This window comes from Thunnus maccoyii, chromosome 15 (assembly GCF_910596095.1).
Source record: "Thunnus maccoyii chromosome 15, fThuMac1.1, whole genome shotgun sequence".
NCBI lineage: Eukaryota > Metazoa > Chordata > Actinopteri > Scombriformes > Scombridae > Thunnus > Thunnus maccoyii.
In genome coordinates this window covers 28,124,291-28,135,062 of record NC_056547.1, presented here as the reverse complement: position 1 = coordinate 28,135,062, position 10,772 = coordinate 28,124,291, and positions in this window count along the sequence as shown.

Genomic DNA, 10,772 nt, shown 5'->3' with positions numbered 1-10,772 from the left:
TCGCGCTCTGTGTGAAAGTACCCATGACAAAAACAAAAGTTCAAAGGCTATTAAGTTTGATAAAATAGTTAGGAGATTACCCCGCATATTGTAGGCAGACCACTGATGTCTTGCACTTATTCTCTGTGGGCCATTCTGTGCTTATTTATAGACTGGACGCAGCCTATGTATAACTGAACTGTCAATGTTGTAGCTGTTGTTAATGATGTTGAAGGGTTAAGGTTAATATTAACCCTAGATAGGAGGTTCCTCATCAAGAAAAATTAAACTTGCGAAAGAAAAAAAAAGAATTTTGAGCCTTTTTCTATAAATTCTGTGTCAGAAAATGCTTTGATATTCTTCTTCTTTTTTTCTTTTTTTTTTTTTTAAAAAAGCCTGTTTTTCATTCATTCAGGGGGGTGGGGTTTACCTAAAAGGCCTTGATTTTTATGTCCAACAGGCTTAGTCTGCTCACAGTCTCACAATAAGGCCTAGAGGATTGTTTCATAAAGCAAGCTCATAATTAGGCCTTATTGTGAAACTGTGAGCAGACTAAGTCAAGTCTGGTTTATTTCATGACTTTGAAACAGACCTGAAGCTGAATGTAGCCACCATTAACGTTCTGAAATGATGAAAAAGGCCTGTTGGACATCAAAATCAAGGCCTTTAATTAAACCCCACCCCCTTCTTCCACTTTATGGCCCAGATGTGAGCATGTAACTTTCATGTTCGAGACACAAGTGTGGGTACTGGGACAGACCCTCTGTGTCAGGAAAGGTACAGCTTATTTTAAAAATCACGTTGCATATGGACATTATTGTGAACAGTGTGAGGCTCATATATCATATACTGTAGTCCCTGTACTGTAGGACCAAATCAACAAGTGTGGAGGTCACCATCATAAGAGCAGTGCCAGTTAACGACTGTAGAGTTGCAGACTTAGAGAAAGTGTGCATAAAGGGCACAAAAAGTCAACCAGAAAGTTCCCAAACACTTGCAGATTTCACACTGAGTCCTCATGGACTTAGTGGTAGAGTGCATCAAAGTCTGTGAGTCCATAGGGGTGGACATTGGAACTGGGCCGTTCGCTCTCTATTGCGGTCTCTGGTCAGCAGGAACAGGAGACAGCTGCAGCTCAGCAGGAACAGGAGACAGCTGCAGCTCAGCAGGAACAGGGGACTGCTGTAGCTCAGCAGAAACAGGGGACTGCTGAGGCTCAGGGACAAAGGATCGCTGCATCTCTGGAACAGGAGACCGCTGCAGTTCAGGAATTGGTGACAGCTGCAGTTCAGGAACTGTTGACAGCTGCACCTCAGAACAGTGGATTGCTACAGCACAGTAACAGGAGATGGCTGCAACATGAGCATTGAAGATTGCTGCAGCAGAGGAACAGAAACATGCTGGGCATCAGCAAAGGCGGTCGACGACTCAGGAACAGGCTGGACCTGAGTAGTCCAGACCAAACTCTGTGGCGCTGGGCAGCAGAGAGGCACTGGGCAGTGAAGAGAGCCAGTGGCATCAGGAGCCATGAAGACCACACCTCCTTGTGGAAACTCCATTGTTCCCCATGAAAAAGTCGCTTCAAAGGGTGACCGCTGGACATCAGGGTGGCTTCTCAGCTATTCCGCATTAGGCCCTTAGGGTTCAGGGAATGCAGAATCAGGACAAGTGGATAGCAGGTTAACCAGTTCAGGACTGGCAGGTAGCAGGTTAGCAGGCTCAGGACAGGCAGGCTGCAGGCACACGAACCTGAGCCTAATTGACTGGAGTGAAGGCTGAGATGCAGCCTGGAGCCTAGCAGACCGGAGTGTCTGGGGGCTAATAGGCTTGGAGGCTGGATGGCTATTGCATGGCTGCTTGAGGGACGAGTTGGGAGACTCCGAGGAAACACAAGAGGCTGGAATGGTGGGCCTGGGAGGAACAGGGCCAAAAGTGACTTTCTACCTGGAGGTAGCGACCCCAAGGGACATCTCAGGATCCCTTTTCCAGATAGCAGTAAGAAGCCTAAAAAATTCGGACTCTTCAGCAAGGAGAATGTCTATATGGGGAAAGGAGGGAAAGTCTGAGGGCATCTGGTGGACAGCTTGAGACTGCAGGTCTGGGGAGTTGGAAGAAAGAACATGGCCAAGGAGAAGTAATGCAGAGAGCTGGGGATGAGAGTGTGGTTGCAGAGAGGCACCGAGGAGCAGAATGTGACAAAAATTGTAATTAGAAAATGATTGATGACAGTAATGTCAGTGCAAAGACAGTAAAACTAAATATTGTACCGCGGAGCTGGTGTTATTAATCTTTGATAAGGGAACTCTGGTCTTCACTTCAGGCACCATTGTCTTCATTAAATTGCAAATTTGATTAGGTGCATCACTACCAGCACATACAGTACTTTATACATGATGCCATATTTTGCATTGAGAGATTTCTGTTACATGCAGATGATGGGGACAAAATCTGAATAGCAGTCTCCTTCTGTAAAGACAAATATTTAAATGTTCAACAAAAAAGACTGCTATTTCAGCATATGTATTTTGACTTCAACTCCCACTGTTTAAAATGTTTAAAACGCAAGATTTTAGCACCAAGCAAGTGTAAAATTCAGAAAACTGAGTCTTTTCTAGTTAGTTACATTGCTCATCACATTCCTTTCTGTCACTCATCCCCTCTCTGTCAAAGGTACTTTTCAACAGCTCCAAAGCTTCCATTGCATCTCTTGTATTCAACACAGAAATAGAAAATGAGACATTGTGCTAAACAAGTATGATGGAATATAAGTGCCATAGATAGGGGGGGAAAATTAATTTAATTAATAAATTACTTAAAAAAAATAATTTGTAATTTTATGTAACAAAGTTGTAATATTTTGAAATTAAAGTCATAATATTACAAGAAAAAAGAATAAAAGATATAGTCAGAATTTTATGATTTTTTTAATATTTGAAGAATAAAGTGATATGTAAAAAATAATAAAGTCTTGCAAGAAAACAGTATAACAAAAAAAAGTTTGCATCAGAAACCAAATGATGTATATTTTGATTGGACTGGGTAGACTGGATTACATGTGTGTGTTCTTGATAATCCATATATATTGCAGTTACTGTTTTTAGTTGCAAAAGAAAGCAGTGTAACTTTACTTTGACCAGTATACAGCTCTGGTCTGTGTCTCCAGTGTAAACCTCCTGTAAACCTTGTTTGGGTTTTCCATGGGTGCCAGACACAGTTACTATACACTCTGTCTGACAGGCTCTGTCTGGGACTGTCTACCGCAGTCCAGGATGCTTCCCATTGAAAAGCTTAAGGAAGTGGCTGTGTACCTATGGTGAGGAAGTAAAGCTTTGTGTGGTCTAGCCACACAGATGAGATTAATGCTTGATGGGAATGTTTTTAAACAGCATGTTTCAGTTTTAAAAGAGAAGAGGCTTCAAGGGTGAGGATTTGGTTGGTTTGGGAAATATACATCTTGTTAACGTGATTCCCACCTCTCTTTGTCTCATCCAGAGACAGTCTCAAATGCAGTGCCTGTATGGAGTGTCACTGTGTCGGTCAAATGGGGTATTAGCAAGATACATATATACCATACAAGGATAATGTTCACTAAGTGCACAGCATACTATACAACAGGTGATTCTGCTGTCTTTAATATTTCGAGATAGTCTAAGGCCATTTTCAAGCCTGCATTGTTTAGTCTGGTTGAATCTGACTCTGGTTTGTTTTCCTCCTTGATGCAATTTTTTTTGGGCAGATCTGAAAATACTCAGGTGCAGACCAAAAAAATCACACCAAGACCCTTTTGAGGTAGAGATCTCGGTCCTGTCACAAATGAGTTCTGGAGCAGTTTGTTTGTGGTAGGAACATGATCGACATGGATGTGACCCACTACAAGACATACTCCACACATTTGAGGTAAACATCTCCAATAGCCAGGTGCACTTTGCATGCTGGGATGCAGAAGAACAAGATCAACAGTTACTAGCAGCTAGCCAGAGGATGAAATGAGGTCCAACCTGGACTAACAATGGAGTACGCTGTCTTCTTGATATTTGGGCAGATAGGACCTTCTGTAGGACTTCCTGTGTTTATGTTCTTGCTCCCACTCCAGACACATCTGGCCAAGATCAGGATGAAGATTCTCATGAGGCTTTTAGTGATGCATTTTAGTTTGCTTGAATTTTTTATCTGTGAAAAAAATGGGAAAATTGTAACAAGTTTACCAACTCATCCACAGCAAACCTAACTGTAGGTTTGAAAATGCCATAAAACTCACTTCTGATGCCATGAACTTGCACCCTTTGGCTGTAAGTACCTATCCTCACCTCCACGCCCAGTGCCAAGCTAAAACATCCTGTCTCTCTCCACTGAAAACACAGAAATTGATTTCAACTCTTCAATCTAAGTCCCAGTAACACAACAAACACCTGAGCCCCAAATATGTTGAAGTAACTGAATTTCAAATTGTTATCCCTTACCCACTGTCTACACAGACTACTTTCTGGACAACTACAGATGAGATGCGTTTCAATTTAACCAACATAGTTATCTACAAAGCCTGCATGTAGGCTGCAATCTATCTTTTTAAGCTTCAATTCTATTCTTTTCATCTACTAGATTTGAACCCAGTTGGGTTTTGATTGTGTTTTTGATTAAAAGTTATGTTTCAGATGGTGTTCTTGGAAGCCTCGTACTGTCAGAAAACGAAACGCATGTGAAAAACTTGGCCTGTGTCAGACACAAATGGATTTCACTACGACTTCCTTACTTCTGCTATTGACAAAAATCCCATTACTGTAATGTGTTACTCATTAACTTTGGAAGACGAAAAATGACCTAAATATAAATAAATAAATAAATGCAGAAATACAGAAATAGCCAAATAAAAGTTGATGAATCGAAATGTAGAAATAAGACATTAAAGACATCAGAAAAAGACATTCATTTAGTTATACCTTTTTTTCATTACCAAAATGTATTTATTTTTATTTATTTATATATTTAATTATTATTTCTACATTTTTTTATTTATCTATATTTAAGTCATTTTTCATCCTCCATGATTAACTGCCCAACACTGATTATTTGTAAATCAAAAGGGAAATAAATCATAACATACACCAATGCATACCTCCTTTATTTCATTTTCTGTATGTCATGCCATTACAACCCAACTAAGATACAGTGGTCAGTGCTAACATTTTCATTCTTAACTGCAGTCACAAGTGTGAGTTAGTCTTTAACACACTGCCCAGCCTGTGCATGGAAAACTGTGATATGGTACAATATTTTTCAGTTTAACAACTCTTTACATTGACATGGTTGATTCAGTTTTTTTTTTTTGTACTAACTTGCAAAATAAACCTAAAATTGACAAATCCACTAAACAGTGAGAATCCTAAACTGAGAAAGCAAGGCTTATGTGTTCAGAACAAAGACCAGAGGTGGAGAAAAAAAAGAGGTAAAGAAAATGGTGAGAGAAGTATTCAGGCACTTAGAAATACTCTCGGGTCCTTGGCTACACTGTGCTTCTTTACATTGTACATGCATTTTGTAGACTATCCTGATCCTGTGATGAGGAGTACGAGATTGCCTCTACAAGACAAGGCTAAGGGGTGTAGCACATTCAATAACAACTAATTAAAGGGATTTAAAGCATTTCACACAACATCAATGTTCCTATTTACATGTGATCCTAGTTTTCTCTACCTAAATATTCTCATTGCATATCCCCTAAGACGTCATTTTAACAACCATTATTGTACAAATTCTGTGACAGACAATTAAAACATGAACTGAAAAGAAAGCAACGTCCAATATCCAACATGTTACCAGTCATGTTCAGGGTTTCTTTAGGTCATTATTCAAAGTAGGAAGTATTTATGAAATGAGCTTTTCTGGTGAAAATCTGTTCTGATCTCGCCTTTCATGTGTCCTTCAGTGGCTTTCTCTGCTTCTATGTTTTAGTGAGCTCCAGCAGCTGCGATGGTAGGGAAGCCATTTGAGAAAATGACAGCATTGATTTTCTCTTCTCCTGCTGCCGGGAACATTACTGCACACAGTGTTATTAAAGGGAAATGATGCATGCATTGGCAGTTTGACTTGAAAAGGAATGTTTGCGTTGGTTTTTTTTCCTGACTGAGATGATTGTATCGCCTGCCATCTCCATGTTTCAGGAATTCTGTCCTCCTCTTGAAAGGGCATGGTAAGAATCAAATGGAGTGAAGGTAAACGGTAACAATTATCAGTTACAGCATTGACTCTGAAAGACTCGATTAACCACAAAACACCAACAAGAAGAGTCCACTGAAACTGACATTTAGTCTTGTGCTTACATCTGATCAGTACAGATATACAAAGACTGACTCTGACTAAAGACAACAGGAACAAACGTAGACTTCACAAACTGAAGGAATAAATGTACATACAGTACACCACAGCAAAAGCCTGTCCATTGATGTTATTAAACCACAACCATAAACCTTGGATAAGAAACTCTAATCATTTTGCAAAATTATCTCAACCCAAGGTCCACTCACTAGCTTTTTCAAGAGATTTCAACTGGTCTTTAGTCAACTGGTCATGACTATTTCATGGTCGTCATCAGTGGATGGAATTAGCAACCAAACTACATAAGCATGGAACTTTGCTCCTGTGATAACAGATGGTTGTTTATGGGGGGCGATGGTAACCCATCTTGGTTCTATCATGTTCTTTTGTGTTGGAAGTGAACAGGTCTCCTTTCAGTAGTCTTGCCATCAACTGGCTCCTGATCAATGACTTTTATCTCTTACCATTTTTTCTCTGTCATGAATTTAGCCAGTACGTAAAAAGATGACATCCCCATTCCTAATCCTGCCTATGAAGCTGTAATTGGTTGAATGTTTCTCCAACTAACAGAAATAGTCATCAATGGACTCAACACCAGACCTATTTGAATCACTGTGAACAAATCTGCGATATGGGCGGCGATTTGGAGGTCTCAAACTATGCTAGTAGTATCTTGTCTTTAGGGTTTACCAATAAGAGCTGCCTCCTTGTAACTGGATGTTCCTTCAGGCTGGATGTAAATGGATCCCACTGGAATTCTTCTGGTGGTCCCCTTTGATTTAGCAGTGTTCATCCTGGTCTTAGGTGAGGTAGGATTCTCATCATCCACTCCTTGTAAGTACATATATGACAACCTGTTGTCCCGTGATTGAAGTTCCATACTTAGGTCACATGATGACAACTTAGCCAACTCATTGACAACTAAGCAAACTCCATCCACTAATGAAGAACAGAGAGACATGTTTGAAATTTCGAGAAAAAGTTAGTAATTGGACATGTAGAAAAGATTATTTTGTCAGACTACAATTCCCAATGTCAATGAGGAACCTTTTCACTCATTATTACATTTTGGGGCTCAGTTTTAAAATATTATAGAACATCTAATGTCCCATACCCCTTAATATTAAAGGTCTTCATCAAGTCCTTACAGTCATTTACCAAGAATATACTGTAGTTACCTGCCATAGCAATTAAGGTAGGGAGAATTCATATGCAAAATTATACATGGACACATTATTGGAAACCATTTCTTTGCAGCTAACTGCACCAGGTTTATGTTTTCAGGTTCACTTAAAGGCATCAATATACTAGAAATGAATTCAAATTGTATGTGTTTGCACAAGCAGCGGTATGGCGAGTTTACCACCAAAATAATTCTTGCATTAGATTTGATGGCCACAGGGTACACAGGTTTGATTGTTATGGGTAGCCAAAACTGACAGACCACGCTGTGGATTATATACTGAAAAAGGCAAAAGTAGGGCTGGACGATTTAAAAAAAAAATTCAAGCTTGGGAACGATTCACAGTTCTAATAGATTTATTTTTTTTATTGAAGACTAAATAGGATAGAAGCATTTCATTTTTAGGTCTACATGTGCAAAACACAACACCAATAATACAAAACCTGCACCACTTGCCACCTGCAGGTGGTCTGGTCAGTGCCAAATGCTTTGATTAGGTAGAACAAGAATATTCACTTGAATAACCAGTGTCAGCACAGACAGAGCACAGTCCCGCTCACTAATTCATCTACTTCTGCAGTTTGTGATTCTTGACATCAGCCTGATACCTGCTGGCAGCTGCCAAGCTAGCATTAGCTACCATGTTCCATGGCAAGACAAGACTGAACATTGACTCACATTGGTCAACTGAGTTCCATTCACCTCTTGTAAACAGAGACGATATCTCATCAACAAACAAAACTGAGAGCTAAGATCAGTCTCCTCTAGTAGAGAGCCAGGTAGCCACCTGGAGTCACGACAGTCCTGTCAACTACGGTGGATGTGCATGTATTCATGTCACATTTCTTGGGACTATTGTGACTCAAGACAGCTAATGTTGCTCTCTGAGAGAAAATAACCTTTTTGTACACATTATAATAATTTTATCTTCAAAATTTAGACATTTTATACATGAGCAAAAACAAAAACTCATCAAATTAATTATATATCGCCCAGCCCTACGCAGAGGATACACAGGTTGTGTCCTCCAAATTAGGAAAAAAAAAGCTGTATTTTGTGGCCAAATTCAGATGAGACCAGTCCTGAAATGAGACAAGGCTATAGGCCAAAACAAAACAGCAGGCCCAATTATTTTCTATGTACATCCACCACACCGGTGGCAGCTAGGCACGTGCCACCGCGCGTCGACGTGCTGCCCAGCGATACTTCACACCACTGTCTTATTTCCGGCATTGCTGTCCCTGAAAAAACATGCTTTTTTTTGTTGCTTGCTTTTCACTGTAGTTTTAACTATTTCACTTGTGCCTGTATGTAGAAGGCAAAAATTAATTAATTGTTGGTTGATCTGCTGCTTTCAGAACATAATCTCACTGCTCAGATTAGTATTTTTTCAAGTTATTAATCAAAAATACCACAATAGGCAACTCACCCATGGCATTTTGTTGTCCCACGCTGTACTCATAGAACTGGAGTTACATCTAGGTAACTACTATTAATGCGCTGTAGCACAACGCTTCCTAATGGGGCAAGGGGCAGCGCTTGACATGCGTCATATGACACTACCGGCGTTGTATTTTCAGCTTATGTTGTCTTCCTTACCCCCATGCAAAGCCCAGAACAGAATCAAGTTGCAGTGAGTATGAAGATGTGCTCACAGCACCACGTTCAACATCAACTCAATTTTGGTTTGTTTTTTCTCAATATATTGCTGCTTTCAGAAACAGTTAAGTACTTTCTCATGCCACAATGTAATAAATGCTTGATTAAGGAAAATAAGAAATAAAATTAAAAATGGATCATGGGGTACTTTAAAACACACACTGATATTTTAAATTAATCACCACAACCAAATATGATCACAAAATTTGGTTGCAGCAGTATTGTTAGTGTAGTGTATGTGATAATCTAAGGGGCCTTGATGCACGTACTGTTAATGGAGCTGATCCTAAAATATATGCAATCTGTGATGTGAGCTAATGTTGAGAAACTAGATACAGCTTCTGTGTAGGCTGGGGCCCAGAATTCATTCAGGTCAGCAGTGATTTGGAAGGATTTTAGATTTAGAAGACAATGACTGAAGACTACAGTGTTTTTGGTGTAACTGAAGAGAGAAGGCGAGGATATGAAATTGCTATTCCGATGATTAACTGATGTTAAATTGCTACATATGGCACCTTTAAGTTAAGTCATATGAAATCCCAAACAGCACATACAGGTTTTCTGTGCATTTTATGGGTTCATTTTATTTGGAGTTAAAGTACTGCAAAATATGATTAAACACAGGCATATAATTAAACCATGCAACCCTAAAGGGTGCCTTTTGTAGGATTAGGTCTATGGGTAATTTTTTATTAATTACAAATAATGTAACATATTCAATATTTGATAAATGTAAACAGTCATTTTGATAACATCTCTAAGGTTAGATTAAAAAATAATCATTGCAAGGCAGATCAATTTCTTTTTTTCTTATATAGTTTACATAATTATAGCCACTAAAAATATGTCTGGCTTGCAAATTTTCTATTTTTCAAAATTGTTAATTGTTGTTTTGCCTGCTACAACCACTGTTTTAAAGATTGGGGGATATACATTTTTTATTGTACTGTATCACATAATGACCATATAGGAAAACTATGCTTCATAACAACATGACTTTTATTTTTGACCATCAGTTATCATCTCTGAATGCAACAGTGTCGATAAAAATAGGTCTGACAGGGAAAGAAACACGAGTGGTCAGACAATAAGATTTACATCCAGATAAAGTGGTAGCTAACCTGGCTAAACCCGTGGCTAAACATGAGTTGTCAGGCAATCATACAGGCTTTAAACAAACCAACAGTTTAGCAGAGTGAGCTACTACTTTATTTGGACGTAAAACCAAAAGTGAGAGCACCAGTGTCACTAATAAACCCTCACTGCACGGGAAAACTGTGTACACAACTACAACAAGTAGGTCAAAGTTGAACCAGTAATGATAATTTTCACAATAGAATTATTACCCAAAGAGGTTGGTTGACCTGGGTATTTGTGTACAACCTGTCTGATCGTTTAACTGACCTATTTTTCACGATAATGCTGCATTCTATGATGCTGACAAATATAACTAAATTTTTACTGTAAAGTATAATGATTTAATGTATTTATGGGTGTTACTCAATACCAGTGATTTGGTGATATCTAGACATGGTGCTGAGGTTTCTGGCAAACTCAGAGGTCACTAGCCTGTGCTGTTTTGGAACAAACATTCACTGTCAACAAGTTTCTCCTTATAAACCCTCTGCTACTAGCAGTG